This window comes from Microtus pennsylvanicus, chromosome 2 (genome assembly GCF_037038515.1).
Source record: "Microtus pennsylvanicus isolate mMicPen1 chromosome 2, mMicPen1.hap1, whole genome shotgun sequence".
NCBI lineage: Eukaryota > Metazoa > Chordata > Mammalia > Rodentia > Cricetidae > Microtus > Microtus pennsylvanicus.
The window spans coordinates 143,894,923-143,912,115 of record NC_134580.1 but is presented as its reverse complement, the minus strand read 5'-3'; positions in this window follow the sequence as shown (position 1 = coordinate 143,912,115).

Here is a 17,193-nt window from a genome sequence, read left to right as displayed (position 1 = left end):
ACTCAGTCCGGACATGAGAGGGTGATGCACCTGTCCCGCAGAGTCAGCATTGTCTGTCAATCACCAGTGGCTTACTGTGACTGTTATGGCTACCTGAGGAAATTCATCCTGTCTGGTATTCATGGTTTGACCAGTTTCACAGAACTAATAACTTCAGAAACTCACATGACAACCACCAAGCTTTCTTCTAGAAGCTTCCTCTGTACACTATACCCCTAATTGTGGTAGCTATGAGGACGGAATGAGCTCATCTCTGCGAATGTCTTAATACAGTGGCTGGTGCTTAGTAAGCAGGAGCCACGGGGAGGGACGGCCTGATTTAATGAGATTTCAGCCAGCGAACTCTACATTATCCAAAAGTGGGGATGGGCTGAAGACTTCGAGTGCCAGCCTTCACCAACACCCAGAGTATTTGTCAACCCTTCTCTCCCATCAGCCCGTGCTTTTTTGTTTCGAATGAAAATAAATGTTCCTCCTAGCTTAAACAAAATAGAATTACATAGGTGATTCAGCTGTCCTGCGTCAAATGTGGGCCTCCAAAGCCTCACGTAAATGATTTTGGATTTCCCACTGTTTTGAATTATCTCTGCCAATGCCCCCCTTATTGGCAATGATGACTGAGTGTTAACTACATTGCATGCAATTAAATTCAAAATATTTGTGCAGCAATTATATGGATTCATCAAACCTAATGGCGCAGTCACGATTTCATGTGTGCTCATCAGTACAGCTCAGGAAGGGGGAGGGGGGAAATTGGCATATAGAAATACGTTCCCGCTGGCTGACAAGGAAGCCAACACTGTCTGGCGGCCTCGTATTAGCTGATGTCTATCGACAGTAAACAAAGAAGATGATGCTCACGCCATCGATCGGGTTTTATATAGTCTTCATAGAGATCAGATACATCAAGGAGGTATTTGTTCAGCAATCAATGAATGAGCCATAGCTAGCCTTTAATTCTGTTTACACTTGAATTGTCTTTCTTCCTGTGTGTCTGTCTGTGTGCCTGTTTGTATGTGTCTGTAGGTATATGTACACACGTGTATGAAGGCTAATGTCAACACCAGGTATCTTTTTCAATCAATCCCAACTTGCCTTTTCTGAAGTCTCTCCCTGAACCAGTTTAGCTAGACTGGGTGGACAGCAAGGCCCAAGGTTCCCCCTGTCTCTGCCTCCCAAGCATTGGGAGGCCTGGGCTACCCACCCAACTAGTGTTTTTAGTTTTGCTTTGTTTTATTTTGACAAGGTCTCGCTATTTAGCCCCATCTGGCCTGAAACTCTCGCTATAGACCAGGCTGGCCTTGAACTCAAGTAGATCTGTCTACCTCTGCCTCTGTAGTGCTGAGATTAAAGGTGATTGCCACTACTCCTGGCTAACCCCCTGGCTTTTTACATGGGCTCTAGGGACCCAAACTCGGGTTCTTGTGTCTGTAAAGCAAGTGCTTTGACCAATGATGCTGTCTCCCTGCACTTCTTCCCTTTCCTATTCTGAGATGTTCCCAGCCGGCTGGTTTGGTTTGGTTTGGTTTCTGCTTATTCCACAAATGAGCCCAAAGCAGCAGGCACTGTGGCTGTCTACCCTCACCGTCAACCTTTTAGTTTACCAGAGCCACTGATGTTCCCCATCTCAAGCCTCCCCGGGGACGGCACAGCTCTCCACGCTGGTGGCCCCATGAGTTAACTGTAGCAGAGAAGGAGCTGCTATGAAAGGACGCGGCCCCTAGATTTCCCAGAAGCCCTGGGTCGGTTCTAGCATGTGGATTCCCACAAGAAGACATCCCCTGTTGACATTCCTTCATTTCCATCTCAGCTTCCCCAGGCCTTCACCTGGGCTTCCTAGGGTCACCTTCCAAGGAAATTCCCTGTGCCCAAAGCCTCGGCACTGTATTGGCTTTGAGGAGCGACCCTGTGACCACGGCTCCTTTTGTGTAAGACTGACTCACTTAGGAAACTCGGGGGTTGTCAGAGACAAACTCTGTCACCTTATTCTGACTTCCCAGACTCCCCTGGAGCAAAGACAGCTTCAGAGTCTTTGACATATGCCGCACACACATACACACACACACACACACACAATTAAATTAATTAATTAAAAATTAAAACTGGGTCACAAACCTCCTCCTAGGCAAAGGTACCAGGGGCACTGGAGAGCTGTGTCCAGTTTCCAAAATGGCGGTTTCCATGCTCCTGAGTGAAGTCCCAGTTTCTACCAAAGGTGTTTCATCTTCTGGATGACACCAGTCCCTTCCACTGACCAATCCACCTCTTTTCCTGATTTTGGTGGCATTCTCACGGTCTGTGAATTGTCTAGCAAATCCTTTCTCTGCTGACCCAAGCCAAGGTTCATTTTCCATGACAAAACCCAAAGGTCCATCTACTACAGTGTGTTACATTCTCTTCCTGTAATAAAAATGACAAAAATAGCCCTGACAACATTGTCTGTCCTTGGCACCTTCTGGAGACCCTGGATATCCATCAGGAAGACTCCGATCAATGATGAAGCACTGGAGTCAACAGCCAGAAACTAAGACTGCTTCGAAGGAAGAGTTGAGCTGTGGAACAGTCTTTGTACGGTGTGAATATGTACTACTCTGATTGGTTAATACAGAGATGACTGGCCGATAGCTGGGCAGGAAGAGATGGGCGGGAGAGCCAGGCTGGGAAGATGCTGGGAAGAATATGGACGGAGTCAGAAGCGTTGAGAGCCAGATTCAGAAAAAGCAACATGGGAAGTTCATAGATGAGGTAAACGAGCCTGGGGCAGCACCTACATGAACAGAAATGGGTTCATTTAAGTAGTAAGAGCTGGCTGGAGACAGCCTAGGCTATCGACAGAGCATTTATGATTAATAATAAGTCTCCGTTATGGTTATTCGGGAGCCTGGTGGGGCAGAAAAGTCCACTTAAAGAGCTACAGAATTAAACTTTAAGTGGGGGAAGTGGAAAGATGGCTAAGCGGTTAAGAGCCCTTGCTGCTCTTTCAGGGGATCTGGGTTCTATTCCAATCCCAACCATCTGTAACTCCATTTGCAGGAGATCTCATGCCCTCTTCTGGCCTCCACCAGGCACCAGGCACACACATGGTGCATATATGTACACACAGGCAAAGAACCCATACAAATAAAAATTTTTTTTTAAAAAAGTGATTAAAGAAACCGTGTACATAATTTCCATGCTTTCTATCTTAAATGTATCTATCTTGTCTACAGAAAGACGGCATCTTTTTAGCAAATAGCTCAGGTGGGTTTGAGGCCCAGGAGTGCTTCCGGAACCTTCCATGGGATCCTGGAGACCAACAGTGTGACTGAGGCACTATCTGGCACGCACTGCCCATACATCTGCACTCAGTCCAAACGCTGAGGCTGATCAACACCGAATTTTAATACACTAATTTTCACACAAATTTTGCTGGGAAGAGACCCAGTCTCTGTTGTCCAAAGACTTTGCCATCTGCGCAGAGGCAAGCATCAATATATCGACATGCCTGGGGAGTTTTCTCGACAGGTACTCACTGCCCAGGGGCGAGGTCCTTATTATGTCACCTCTTCTAACACTCCCCCAGCTTCTCTGGCATATTAAGGATAGGCGATCATACGCTCACACTGTGGTTTTTATTTCTTCATTAAGATACACACACAAACACCATTGTCAGTGTCAGAAATCTAAAAGTGTTAAGGCGTTCCACACCAGGATACATTTAGGGCACAAGGGCAAAGGTCACCCTTTGCGGGGTGAAAGGTCACTGTTCTCTTTAAACATTACCAGGTTCATCTTTCAGAGCTAAATGCTCCCTGCCCTTTCCCAATTTTGGCGTCTTTCTTCCCTTTTTTTTTCTTTTTTCCTCTTCCTTTTTTTTTTTCTTTCCTTTTTTTTTTTTTAACTTTCCCTCCCTGGGCATGGTGCCAAACACGTAAGGAGGTGACCCACTTTATCAATCTATGATAATCTTTTTAAAGCCTCTGCCATTTCAAACCAATTTATTTTATATGGCATCTTCCATTAAAAAATTATCTCAAAATACTTTGTCGAAAAGCAAAATTATGATAAAAATGGTTTAAGCATTTAAAAACGTCTTGGTTGTGAAGATCAAGAGTTAAGCACATTTTAACAGTCTCCTGTAAGTTCAAAGCTCTTAACGGAAGAGTTTCATCATTCTCAGAAATCCTGATTTAAAGGACGGGAGTGGGGTGGGACCTGCACTTGGGATCAGAATGTCTGGAGCAAGAGAGACACTTAAACGCTGGAGGGAGGACACAGCATCAACACATCTAGATCTTGAAGCCATTTTGGTCAACCCCGTTCTGATGACAGAGTTAGCGCTCCCCCACCCAAGCGGTGCACCTGACCCTCTAAGATTCCTCTCCTGTGACTCTGCTCTGGTCCCTGCATCTCACTCCCCCTGAATCTCCCCCTCTCTCAGTTGCTATTTCTATCTCCTTAGATTTTCCAGCATCTTCTATCTGTCCTTTGGCTGTACCCCCAAAGTTTGCTTTGAAGAATATGTGGCAATCCAAACGGATGCCAGAACTCCCCTCTCATCTACATCTTCAAGGCCCCCACTTCCAGTGGGGACCCCTATTCTTGCCGAGCAAAGTATTTTTGGTGGTGTGTTCTCTAGTCTTGCTCGGCATCCATCCTCCCCTGCTCTGCAATTTGACTTAAGATCTACGGAAAGCAAGGCCTTGTTCTCTGGTGCTCATGGATTTTGCTATGTTTGATCTGCTGGCTTTGCCTGCGGTGAAGGGCAGGTTTTTGGTTTTTGGTTTGGTTTAGTTGGTGTTGTTCCCGTTTGTGGTTTGAGAGATCTCATAGCCGAAGATGACCCTGAACTCCTGAACCTCCTCCTGCCTCCTCCTCCCAAGTGCACGTGTTTTAAATCAGGTTTGCCTAGAAACAGAATTGGACACAAGACCCTATTAGAGATTTATTTCTATTTCCCTGGTTGACTGGCTCAAGACTGAGCCTTCTATATAAGTCACTTTGGGTTTTTTTTTTCCCAACTGCCGTTTGCTAACTGGCAGGATGTCGGTCAAGAGCAGAGACCCATAAGCCCTGTGACGCCAGGAGTAACTACCAGAGGCTTCGCAATCCACCGGTCTCTGCTGCAATCACTATCTCAACCATAGACATCTCATAGACAAACAGACATAACTGCACTTGACTGACAAAAACAGACAAGCATTTGACCTGGAAAACCAGTCTGCCTCTTGTCGACAGTGTCTGGTGGCATTTTATAGATACCAGCTCAAGGGACGCACCAACCAGAGAGTGACAGGTGAAGGAGGAAGACGAGGCAGTTCTGGTGGTAACATTTGAGGAGCAAGCTCTAATTCTGGGGTAGAACTTCCTCCGTGGACATTTTGAACATATGCATACAATGAGCTGAACAATGTACCTCTCAAGATATTCACATCCCAGTAACTGAAACCAGCCATGTTCCCCATATTCCCTGACACAATAAAGAATAGTTTTCAGGTCTGAGTAAGCTGGGCCTAGAGAAACAAGGAATCTCAACATGGAGAAGACAAGGGCATGGAATAGTAGGGTGGAGGGATATGGCCACAAGGAAGGCCAGTAGCCACCAGAGGAAGAGATAAGTGACCGTGCCCAGCCTTGTCAACATCTTGACTCTGGCCCAGTAGCGCAGAGTTCAGACTTCCTGTCCTCCACTACCGTGAGCGGGCACGTCTATTGTCCAAAATGGTAGCTATCAAGGTGTTTTGTTACCACGCCCCTAGGAAACCAACAGAGCCAGTGAAAGTTTTAAATCATATTTGTACATGTAATCACTGAAGTTGGGCTCATTCCCCTTGTAAACAAACTAGCATTTCAACTGAATGTTTACGTTAACATATAACTGATGGGTTTCGTGATGACATTGTCGTACACGTGTCACCACGCTTTGTTCTGACCCATCCCCTCCCCCACACATCGTCCCACTCTCCTCTGCTCCTTTACATACATGTGTGTATGAGAGGCCATGATGAAATCCATTAAGTACAATTATATACGCTAATAAAAATAAATACATAAAAAAGACATTTTCTCACTTCCTAGGAGCTGGTTAAATAATAGGAGCTTTTGGAATTCAGAGAGGCTCCTCGCTGACAGTACCCAGCACACACATCACTTCATCTTGTGGTACATTCTCTTTGAAACCAACTTTCTGATCTAAACTTTCGGGCTTGGAGATGGCTTAGTGGATAAAGCCTGTGTGGGGCAAACACGAGGACGGACGTTCAGATCCCAAACACTGCTGTGAAAACTGTGTTCAGGAGCTGGAGATGGCTCGGCCATCAGTTACTGCTCTTTCAGAGGACCTGGATTCAGTTCCCAGCACCTACATCAGGTACTCACAACTGCCTATAACTGGAGCTCCATGTGACCTGACGGCTTCCTCTGGTCTCCGGTTCACACGCAGCATGCACTCACACAGACATGCACACATATACACAGACAAAAATAAATCTCTTTCTAAAAACAGACCTAAGATCTGGATGACGCGCAAAGTCAAATCAAGGTTACACAGTGGAGCAGGTGCCTCCAATGGCCTTTCTTTCAGATTCAAACATGATCGCACAACCTTCCCTTCCAAATGTGCAGCTGAAAGTCTAACTTAAACTCTTGGGTAATCTTGGATTTGTTTGCAAGTGGGAAACCCAGATGTTCGGGGACTAAAAGACGCATCTGGGAGACATGAGATGGATGTTCCAGATGCCAAGCACACAAACATATTATTTCTGCTCAACACACACAACACAGGAAAGCTTCAGAGATGGGAGGATGTCTTGGTTTACCAGAGAGAAGGGGGAGAAGGCTGAAATGTGGGGAGTGTTTGGCCTAGAAAACCCCTGAGATGATGGGTATCTTTAGGGAGGAGGCCCTTTTAAACTGGATTTTAGTTATACACACACACACACACACACACACACTAAATTGAAGCTGGAGTGTGCCCAGGCACAAGATGAAGCACAAAGAAGCATCAATACACCCAGGGGTTGGGTTGTATGGGTAGCACACAAGTGACATTTGGAAATGGTCAAATTATTCTTAAAGATGACATTTATAAGGGAGTTATGGGCTAGGGATATAGTTCACGTAGTTCATGTATAAGATACAGAGGGCTTATTAAATAGGCATAAAGCCCTGGGTTCAACCCCCAGCACTGCATAAAACCTGCTGTTGTTGTAATCCTGGTACTCCAAGGTCATCCTAAACTACACACCTTGGCTATGCCATGAGTTTGAGGCCAACTTTGGTTATATGAGATCCTGTCTCAGACAAAGGAGGGGGGGTGCCCCCACACACTGTCTCTAGCGAACCCATCACAGACCACCTGCCCTGAGAGGAGGGAACAGGCATTCGCTGTGCTGGACCACACGCTGGAGACTGTCGCTGGATGCCTGTAAACCTCCTTCACACTGGAGCCCAGCAAACACATGAACGAAACGAAGCCACAAGGCCAAGTCAAGGAACAGCCAGTTCTAGCCCCAGCTGCCTCCCCTCCTCTGCCCCTCTCTCTGTGGACGTGCAGTGAAAACACGTGCTCAGCCAGGCTGCTCTAGGACAGCTGTGTGACCACAGAGTCTGCTAAGGCCCAGTCACCCAGCCCTGCAGCTGGTGCTAGCTTTGCATTCCCTGATCTGGGTGGTTGAATTTCTCGTCAGATTGTTTGGTGTTTGCAGTTCAATTGTCTTAACAGCCTCACTGCACACAACCCCTGCAGTCAACGTTACAGACTAAGAATGCGATGGACAGAGCTCAGAGTCCAGATAAGTGTCAGCCTGACACTTGTCCCAATAGGAGGTCATGGAGTGCAGCTTTCATGGACAGAAAGAACTGTCTGTCCTCTCTGGCTGCCGCGGTGTCATGAGTGGGCTCATTTTCACCAGCTCTTCCAATCGCTTCCCCTAAACCAGCCTCTAGTGCCACTCGCTCTTCATCATGCAGAGCCTGCATGATACTTGTGACGTACACTGATGAAGAGCCATGATGGCGTTGGGAGATCTAAGGAACTCAAGAGAGAGCAGGCACTGCAGGTGGCTGCTCATGGCCTCTGCCATCGGAAGGTCAAGTCTTCACCTTGACAATCCCACAACAGCAGCTTGGGAGGAGAAAGCGAGCAAGCAAGAAATCTACAAGGTGTAGAAAACCAAAGGAGTGGAGAGAAACAGTGGAATGGGGAAGGGAGGGCTGGCCTGGTACTTGCTAAGCAGTCACATCCAATCTGGTAGGCAGTGAACTAGGCTGTGACCTCAATGGCTTTGACCTCTCTGGTGGTTAGCCAATTTGACACAACCTAGCATCGCCTGGGTTAGACTGTAGGCATCTCAATTAAATGAAGTGATAATGGGAAGACCCAGCCCACTGTGGGCGGCACCATGCTCTAGGCCAATGGTCCTGAACTGGGTATAAGTTTAGAGAAGGAGCTGAGCAAGCAAGCGGGCAGGCGAGCATTGACTTCTCACTGTTCGTGATTGCTGACGGAATGTGACAAGCTGTTTGGAGTTCCTGTCTCAACTTCCCCACAATAGAGAACGGTGATCTGGAATTGTAGGTTGAAGTAAAACCTTTTCTTCCATAATTTGTTCTCTGGTTTTGTTTTGTTGGCAGGGGAGGGGGCTGTTTGTTTGGTTTGGCTTGGATTTTTCAGTTTTGGTTTTAGTTTTATTTTTTGGTCAAAGTATTTTATAACTGCAACATAAATGAAACGAAGACAACCCCAAAGGGCGTATTTCACCAACTCGCTCACTCTATAACCAGCACTCTGAGGACCAGGTAGGTTCCTCTTCCTCCATGGTCACGTGGGGCTGTGGGCACTTTCCAGAGCATGACACTGCTGGATGGGTACAGGAAAACCCACAGCCTTCACCCACTGAGCCTGAAGCAATTCAACAGCCATCTGGTGGAAGCCCACTCTCTTTCATTTATGCTGGATAATGAGAAGTTATTAGCTGGCTCCCAGAGAGCCAGTACACAAGATGCCCCAGAACCTTCCAGATCTCCATACCAGACCTGTGCAGCCAGGAAGCAGACCCTGCAGAGAACACAGGTGAATCTAGTTTGTTTTTCTTCCCTAATCACCAAAATAATTTCCAGCTTCTCCTTAATAACCACATCGGCAGCAGGAAGTCTTCAGAGGGATCCTCCTGACCCACATGTCACAGCCCTAGGAAGCCACCCCAAAGTGTTTACAATGCTTGCATGGTGGTTTGAAAGAAAATGGCCCCCAAAGGGAGTGACACTATTAGGAGGTGTGGCCTTGTTGGAGTGGGTGTGGCCTTGTTGGAGTAGGTGTGGCCTTGTTGGAGGAACTGTGTCACTAAGGAGGCGGGCTTTGAGGTCTCATATATGCTCAAGTCATGCCCAGTGAGACAGACCACTTCCTGTTGCCTAGGCATGATGCAGAACTCTCAGGTCCTTCCCCAGCACCACATCTGCCTGCGTGCCGCCAGGATGATAATGGACTGAACCTCCAAACTGTCAGCACCCAATTAAATGTTTTCCTTTATAAGAGTTGCCGTGGTCATGGTGTCTCTTCATAGCAACAGGAACCCTGACTAAGACAGCTTGTATTCCACAGAGCCACAGACCACACACCCAAGTCTGACTGCATTCGCAGTAGATGTGAGGCTAAGAGGGGCAGACCGAACCAAACTCACCTGCAGGGACTGTGCTAGGCAGGAGGCTTCTTAGTGAGCCTGGCCTACTGTCAGCTCCAGACTATAGTAAGAGATCTGTCTCAAAAAACAAGGACAGTGCCTTGGGAATAACACCCAAGGCTGCCCTCGGGCCTCCACATGTACACATATACATATACATGCAAATCTGTACACATCCATGTACATCTAAGAGACAAAAGAAAATCCTCAACACAGGACTTCAGGGAGATGCTACTGAGCAATCTCGACCAACAAGATACTAACTCTCCTCCAATGAGAATCACTCATACTGACTCCCCTCCAATGAGAATCGCTCATACTGACTCCCCTCCAATGAGAATCGCTCATACTGACTCTCCTCCAATGAGAATCACTCATACTGACTCCCCTCCAATGAGAATCGCTCATACTGACCCTCCTCCAATGAGAATCGCTCATACTGACTCTCTTCCAATGAGATACACTTCTTCCCATATCTTTTGTAGCTCAGTCTCTTCTCCCATTCCACCGAGCTTCCAGGCTTAAGTTCATCTGGCCTCAGCTTTTAAACTTGCCACTGGGCATTGCTCCCCTCACCATGAGTTTAGCGAGGCTATAACCACAGACCGCAGCCTTTGAAGCCAGCCAGACTACCTCAAGCTAACCAGCTACTCGCTTCAACCCCCTTCTAGGACGCCCCCACCTTGCTAGTCTGAGAAGAAATTCTCACTGTATATATTCCCACTGTATGAACCAAGAAACAGACACCTTAGTTGGGATGGCCAAATACATGCCATCTGAGCCGTCACTACCCCTGCACATGCTGGTTGAATAAATTATTCATATCAGTGAACCCATAGGAATTCTCCAAGGTTTTCTTAGCACAGAACCAGACAACCATTAAAACCCAGCCTCCTTTCACATGAGATGAACTATGATTGCAGGCCATGCTACACGAAGCCATGGGAATTCCCATTCTAAAATCACGTAACTCAGTAGCATGAATCAGGTGGCCTGGGCCCCGTCCCCCCTCCCGCTCTTCATTTCCATCTTGACCCCTTGGAAAGAATGTGGAATTCAAACTGTGCACACCAAACAGGATCTAGGCACCCAGCGGGACGCTGTTGCCCTAGTGTGTAGGGCATGCGGCTGAGCCTAGTGCAGTGTATGATCCGGTCTCTGGGGTCCTGGGCAGTGGAAACCATATTAATCCATTTCCTGCTTTACGTTGAGGAGATCGTACAGAAATAAAGCTCACAGTCTGTCACACCACATTACATCAAAGCATGATGTCATGTCATCATTTTTTAAAGAATTAGCTGTAGTTTGCGGTGCGGCATTATGCCGCAGAAAGCTCCGCTCTCCCCTGAGTACTGTGAGTTTGACAGTGATGACTTAATTCTCAAACTTTGGCAGATGCAAATGCAGAAAGCAGTGGCCAAAAACAGACATTAGCAAGCTGGAGAGATTGCCTAGTAGTTAAGAGCACTGGCTGCTCTTGCAGAGGACCTGAGTTCAAATCCCAGCACCCACATGACAACTCACAACGGTCTAGAACTCTTGTTCCAGGAGACCTAGTGCCCACTTCTGGCCTCCATGAGCATTATATTCATGCAGTACATATACATGCAAGCAGCAAAACACTCATAAAATAAAGTGAGTACATCTTTTATAAAAATAAATCTCCACATCTTCTACAACAAGAGAGCTGCTTATGGGCCAGCAGGGCACTGTGCGACCTTGTGTGTGCTCTTTCAAGACCTATTATCCCCGCTGTCCAGCACCACAGATGAGCCAAGGGCTACTGAGGAGCTGACACATGACCACTCCAGAACCTAAGAAAGCCTGCACATGTGAAACACAGGTCCAGGGACAGAGGGAATGACTCCATCAGTAAAACTTGAGGACAAGAGTTCAAACCCCAAATTCACCTAAAAGCCCAGCATAGTGGCTCCACCCACAGCCCTAGTGCTGAGGCTTCCCGGGCAGGCTAGCCAGCTTGGTGAGCTCCTGGCCACTGAAAGACTGTCTCAAAAACCAAAAGCAGATGGCTCCTAAGGAAGAAAGACACCCAAGGCTATCCTTTGTAAACACACATGCGCGCACACACACACAATGAATGTAATTCCCATTGTTCAGTCCTTACCATCTGCAAAGGATGTGATGGGTTTTTTGTTTGTTTGTTTGTTTGTTTTGTCTGTTTTTGATGTTGTTTTTGAGGCAGGAATCCTATATAGACCAGGCTGGCACCAAACTCACAGAGATTCACCTGCCTCTGCCTCACCCAGCACCACGGCTAGTGGACAGAAAAACACTATGGCCATGTTTGACCTGGGGCAGGCAAGGATGGAAACTGCATTGTGTCCGTCTGACTGAGCGCAGATTGGGCCTGGGGCAGAGGGCAGCTCCCTCTGCACTGAACAATCACAAGCACATCAGCGGTCTCTGCCTCCTGAGCGCCTACAGCATCCCAACCAGTCATAGAATCTAAGTGTGTCTCCCGCCATGGTTAATACCACCCAGAGACAAAGTCACCCTGGATTGAGAGTCAGAGCCACTGAGCTCTGAAACACCCATGCGAAGTCTGCCCTTTACTAAGGTTCTGTTTGGGGAACCCCTGTTACCAGAGACAAGCCTCCACAAGGAAACACACTGGGCCTGCAGCAAGAGAGAAAAGACAGGAGGGAGGGAGGGGGAAGAGAGGGAGGGAGGGAGGGAGGGAGGGAGGGAGGGAGGGAGGGAGGGAGGTCAGCAAAGCTTACTATATGAAGCCAGCAAACCCAGTCCCAAACTCCCAGCAGCTCAGAAACTTCCTGTCTGCAGAAACCATGCCGAGCTCACTCTGCCCCCTCACCTAAACCTCCTCTTGCCCCGAATTCAGCTGGTTCTGGGAACTTAGTGCTCCCTAAGTCCCTTCGCCTCCCCTCCCTTCCCCTTCTCCCCCTCCTAAGTCTATGCCAGCTTCTTGCCCCATTTTGCTGGTGTGTGGTATCAATACTTCTTCATCGCTACAGGAATCCTCTCATCCCTAGACATGAGCTCTCTGACTAAAAACAATCAATAAGTCTCCAGATGTCTCCTAGGAGTGTGACTGTCCCCAGTAGAGTACCCTAGGGTCACCCTAAGAGCATGAATTCCTCCTTCCCAGCTTCCCTGCTAGGGCTCGCCAACATGAGCTTTCTACAAGGTACCATCCTAGGATCCCTGGGCAGCCATCAGTACGTAGATGTATTTGTAACCACACTCCTTCTAACTGTCCTGTTGGGAAAAGGAAAAAGCCCTTTCTGTCCACCATCACCAGATACTAGTTCACAGGACCTAAGAGAACCCAGCATCACCTTTCTGGAACATTCTGCCTCTACCCCCGTGGCAGCAGCGGCTGCCCTCCCTGACCTTTGCAGCAGCCCAGAGAAGATCCCTCAGCTCAGAAGATCCGCAGAGAACCACCAACCCTTACTGCCCTCTAGAGACTCTGGCAGAATGGCCTGAACCCTTAGACAGCACAGCGTCAGGCAGCAGCCTCCGGAGGCCACTCTGCCCTGCGGTTCTAAAGCAAACAATCCATTTGCTGAATTTTGTATAAAAAGAGAAGAGTGTGTCCTGGACCCTTCCCTCACACCTGAACAAGCAGGGGCTGGAACATGGACATAAAAATGGTTTGCCAATTCCGGGTCCATTTGCCAAAGCAAAGAGATCCATTGATAAGATTGTATGGTGTCGCAGTGGGCCACATTCCAAATGAACTGGGCTCTGATGTCTGCCTTGTGGGTCCATAATAACAAAACAAAACAACAAACATCCTACTTTTTTAGGTATTTCAGGAAAAAGAAACTGTTCTGAAATTCCCTAATTTTTCATGTATATTTGACTTAGGTTTTTATCACCAGGAACTTTCTAGCACATTCTGACACACACACCCCCACTCCCAGGGAAGACAAATAAAGGCTCTTTTTAAGACATTAGCCATTGCTGTCTTGTTAAGCATATTCCCGCTACCTCAGGGCCAGCTCTACCCAGAAGCCAACGTCCACAGCGTGGAACTGCCACAGAGTGAAGCGGGCTTGCCTAACAACACCGGAGAAAGTGCCCCTAGGTCTCTCACCCGCATGTCAAGCACAGGTGAAAACCAAAAGCGGGAACTTGGAAAGCGAATGCTTAGAGACGTGTGCTGTCGAGATCGTGCGGGCAATCAGGGCTTTCCAATCATCGCTTCCATGATGACAAGCAACAGCAAGAAAATGCGGGATGTTGATGCCTAATGGGTTTGCCCTTTGCCAGACAAATCCTTTTACCTACGACAGGGAAACCCAGGGTACGGATGGGCTCCTGAGGAGAGGGCACACTGCCCTCTTATGGTGACACATGCTCACTGTTTCATAGACTCTGGAAAGTGGTAGACCATTACCACCTAAAGGAGATGGACAACCCCTCAGACAGATGCGAGTCGACAGTTTCCCGCCCTCTTGACCAGGAAACAAGCTGTTTTTTCCTTTGCTCGATATCTACGAGAACTCTGCCAAGATGGAAAACTGTCAGTGTAACACCTCAGATATTTGAACTCCATCAGACAGACTAACAAGTGCCCAGGGCTCCAGCCAGAAACACTGAGCTGCACAATAAAAGGAACTTCTCTCTAAACTTGAGCTGCCAATAAGGCATCAGAAATGTTCCGATTTGGGACCTGCAAGATGACTCAGCAGGTAGAAGGTGCTTGCAGCAAGCCTGATGACCTGAGTTCTACCCTGAAACCCAGGTGACGCCTTTGACCTCCACAATACAATGTGGCCTGTGTGCACACACACATGTATATGCACAATAAATAAATTTTAATAAGAAACTTTCAGATTCAAACTTAGTCCACAGCCCCCACACACACACCAAAAAAAAAAAAAAAGACACTGAGACAGACCCAGGAGGAAGAAGGGGAGAGTTGGGGATGCAGGGATTATTAGCTAGAACCCCTAAAGTTATATTTTAAATGAATGGGGTAGAAAGTACAGGGGGTAAAACCCACTCCCAGCCTTTTTGAAAGCCAAGGTACAATTCGTTTTTACCTCCTAAAAGGGTGCATTCATTATATTAAACTATCTTCATCCACCCCATTACAGGCTCGTCCTAATTTTGCTAATTCCCAGCAGCCAAGAAAGGAAAACTATTCACTGGGCCGCTGAGCTCCGGGAGCAGTTTCTAAGCTGGCGCTGTTGATCTGCGGGAATGCAAATGTCATTTCTAAATTTAGCGTGAGAAAGCCAGAGAATCAGCATTTCTGTTGATGAAACACCTTCCCGGGAAGTAGCACGTGCGGAAGCAAGTAGGCAAGGCTTTTCTCTGACACTTGGAACAGTCAGGAACCTTCCTGCCTAGCCTGCCTCCAAGAAGGGCTCCCAGAGGATGTATACCTGACTTCCTCCCCTGCAGAGCGCCAGACTGTGAATCTAAGCAGGTCATTTCCTGGGCCCTCCTGCTCCTCTCCTCAGAAAAAAACAGGTGAGACTTCGCCCTGTCTCCTAAGGATTCCATCCTAGAGATACCCACACCCTCCAAAGGAATCCAAAGGCTGGAGACCCATCGTTTCCTTAATGCTGTAGCCACTGGTCAGCACAGACTCCCAGAAATAACCCCTCCTCCAGCCTCCAGTTAGCAAGCCAGATCAAGTCATTGGGACACACACACCACACATGTACACACCATACACGCAACACATATAAGCACCACACACACATACATACACACCACACACACGCACACTCACACATAGACTCACACATCATACACACATACATACACACACCACACACATATATACACACATTCCACACATATATCACACATACACACCACACATATCACACATACACACACCATACACACGCACATTCACACCACACATGCGCACACACACCACACACACGCACACACCCACATAGACTCACACATCATACACACACATACATACACACACCACACACATATATACACATATGTCACACATACACACACCATACACACGCACACTCACACCACACGTGTGCACACACACCACACACACATACACTCACACATAGACTCACACATCACACACACACACACACACCACACACACAAACAGAAGACTTGTTAGGAAGAAGGAACCAGTAAGAATGGAAGGGGACAAGAGAGGGAAATAGGATGAATATAATCAGAATATACCACACACATGTATGAAAATATTATGAGGATGACTCTTATGTATAATTAATGTATGCTAACTATTGTGCCTCATTAACATACACTAATTTTAAAGTCTTTTGGGGTTTGGGGGTTTTACTCCAAAAAGGAAGAGTCCTACACCGAGCTAAAACACTTGTACTTCAGAAAGTACAGTGTAGGATTAAACTAGAGTTGGGGGCTGGGAGATGGCACGGTGGTTAAGAGGACCAGTATTCCGGTCCTAACACTCACAGCACAACTACCTGTCACTCCACCGCCAAGAAACCTGACAACCTCATTCGGCATCCACAGGCACACACACACACACACAGAGAGAGAGAGAGAGAGAGAGAGAGAGAGAGAGAGAGAGAGAGAGAGAGAGAGAGAGAGAGAGAGAGATTGCAAGGACACCGTAGCCCCTGGCCCCAGCTCCCACCCTCTGACCTCCCTCTAGCCTTCTGGAAAGTTCTGTGTCGCCACTGCCTTGGCAGCATTTTCTCATCTTCAGCAGCTCAGATTCTCCAGACATATCTGTGGGTCTCCGAGCCCCTGCGCTTCAGTATGTCACTCTCAGACTGAAGGTGCTGCTCACATGGGAAGAGCCTCAGACTCGGTACGCTTTTTGTCACAGCTGTTTCAGAGTCTCGGTGCTTGCTTTATTTGGTTTGAGGCAAGAGGGGCTCGGTATATATCCAGGCTAGCCTTGAACTCACACTCCTCAGTTCTCAGCCTTCTTAGTGCTGAGAGAACAGGCCTACACCACCTGAGACTTAGAGTCTCAATGCTTTTTTGGCAGGTGCCCTTTGCTCTCGGTTCTCCGCTGGGCCCTACAAACTGTAAGTCCCCTCTCTCACGGCAGCTCCTTGTTTCCTTCCTAAACCAGACTGTTAGTGTCAGTTTGCTGGCTGAGGAAGCCGCCCTGTTTCTCTATCAAGGAGGGAGGTGTAGCTGCTTTGTTTTTGTCTGATCCAGAACCGGCCATTTCTGGGATTTCAGAAGTGTCCTGTGTCTTTGCCGCCCAAGGCATCAGCCACTACTCACTTGTGGCTATGGAACCCTTGAGATTCGTGAACTGGAACTTAAACTATAATTATAACTAATGCCAATTAAAACTAAAATAGCCAGTTTCAGGATACACAGAGAAACCCAGTCTCAAAACAAACAAACAAACAAACAAAAACTAAACTAGCCCTGGGGCTGGAGAGACACTGAACAGTTAGCAGCACTGACTGCCCTTTCAGAGGACTGGTGTTATGTGTTTGGTACCCAGCGCCCATACCAGGCAGCTTGCAATTGCCCATCATTCAGTTTAGTAACTGTTCTATTGTGATGAGACTCCATGACCAAGACAACTCATAAAATA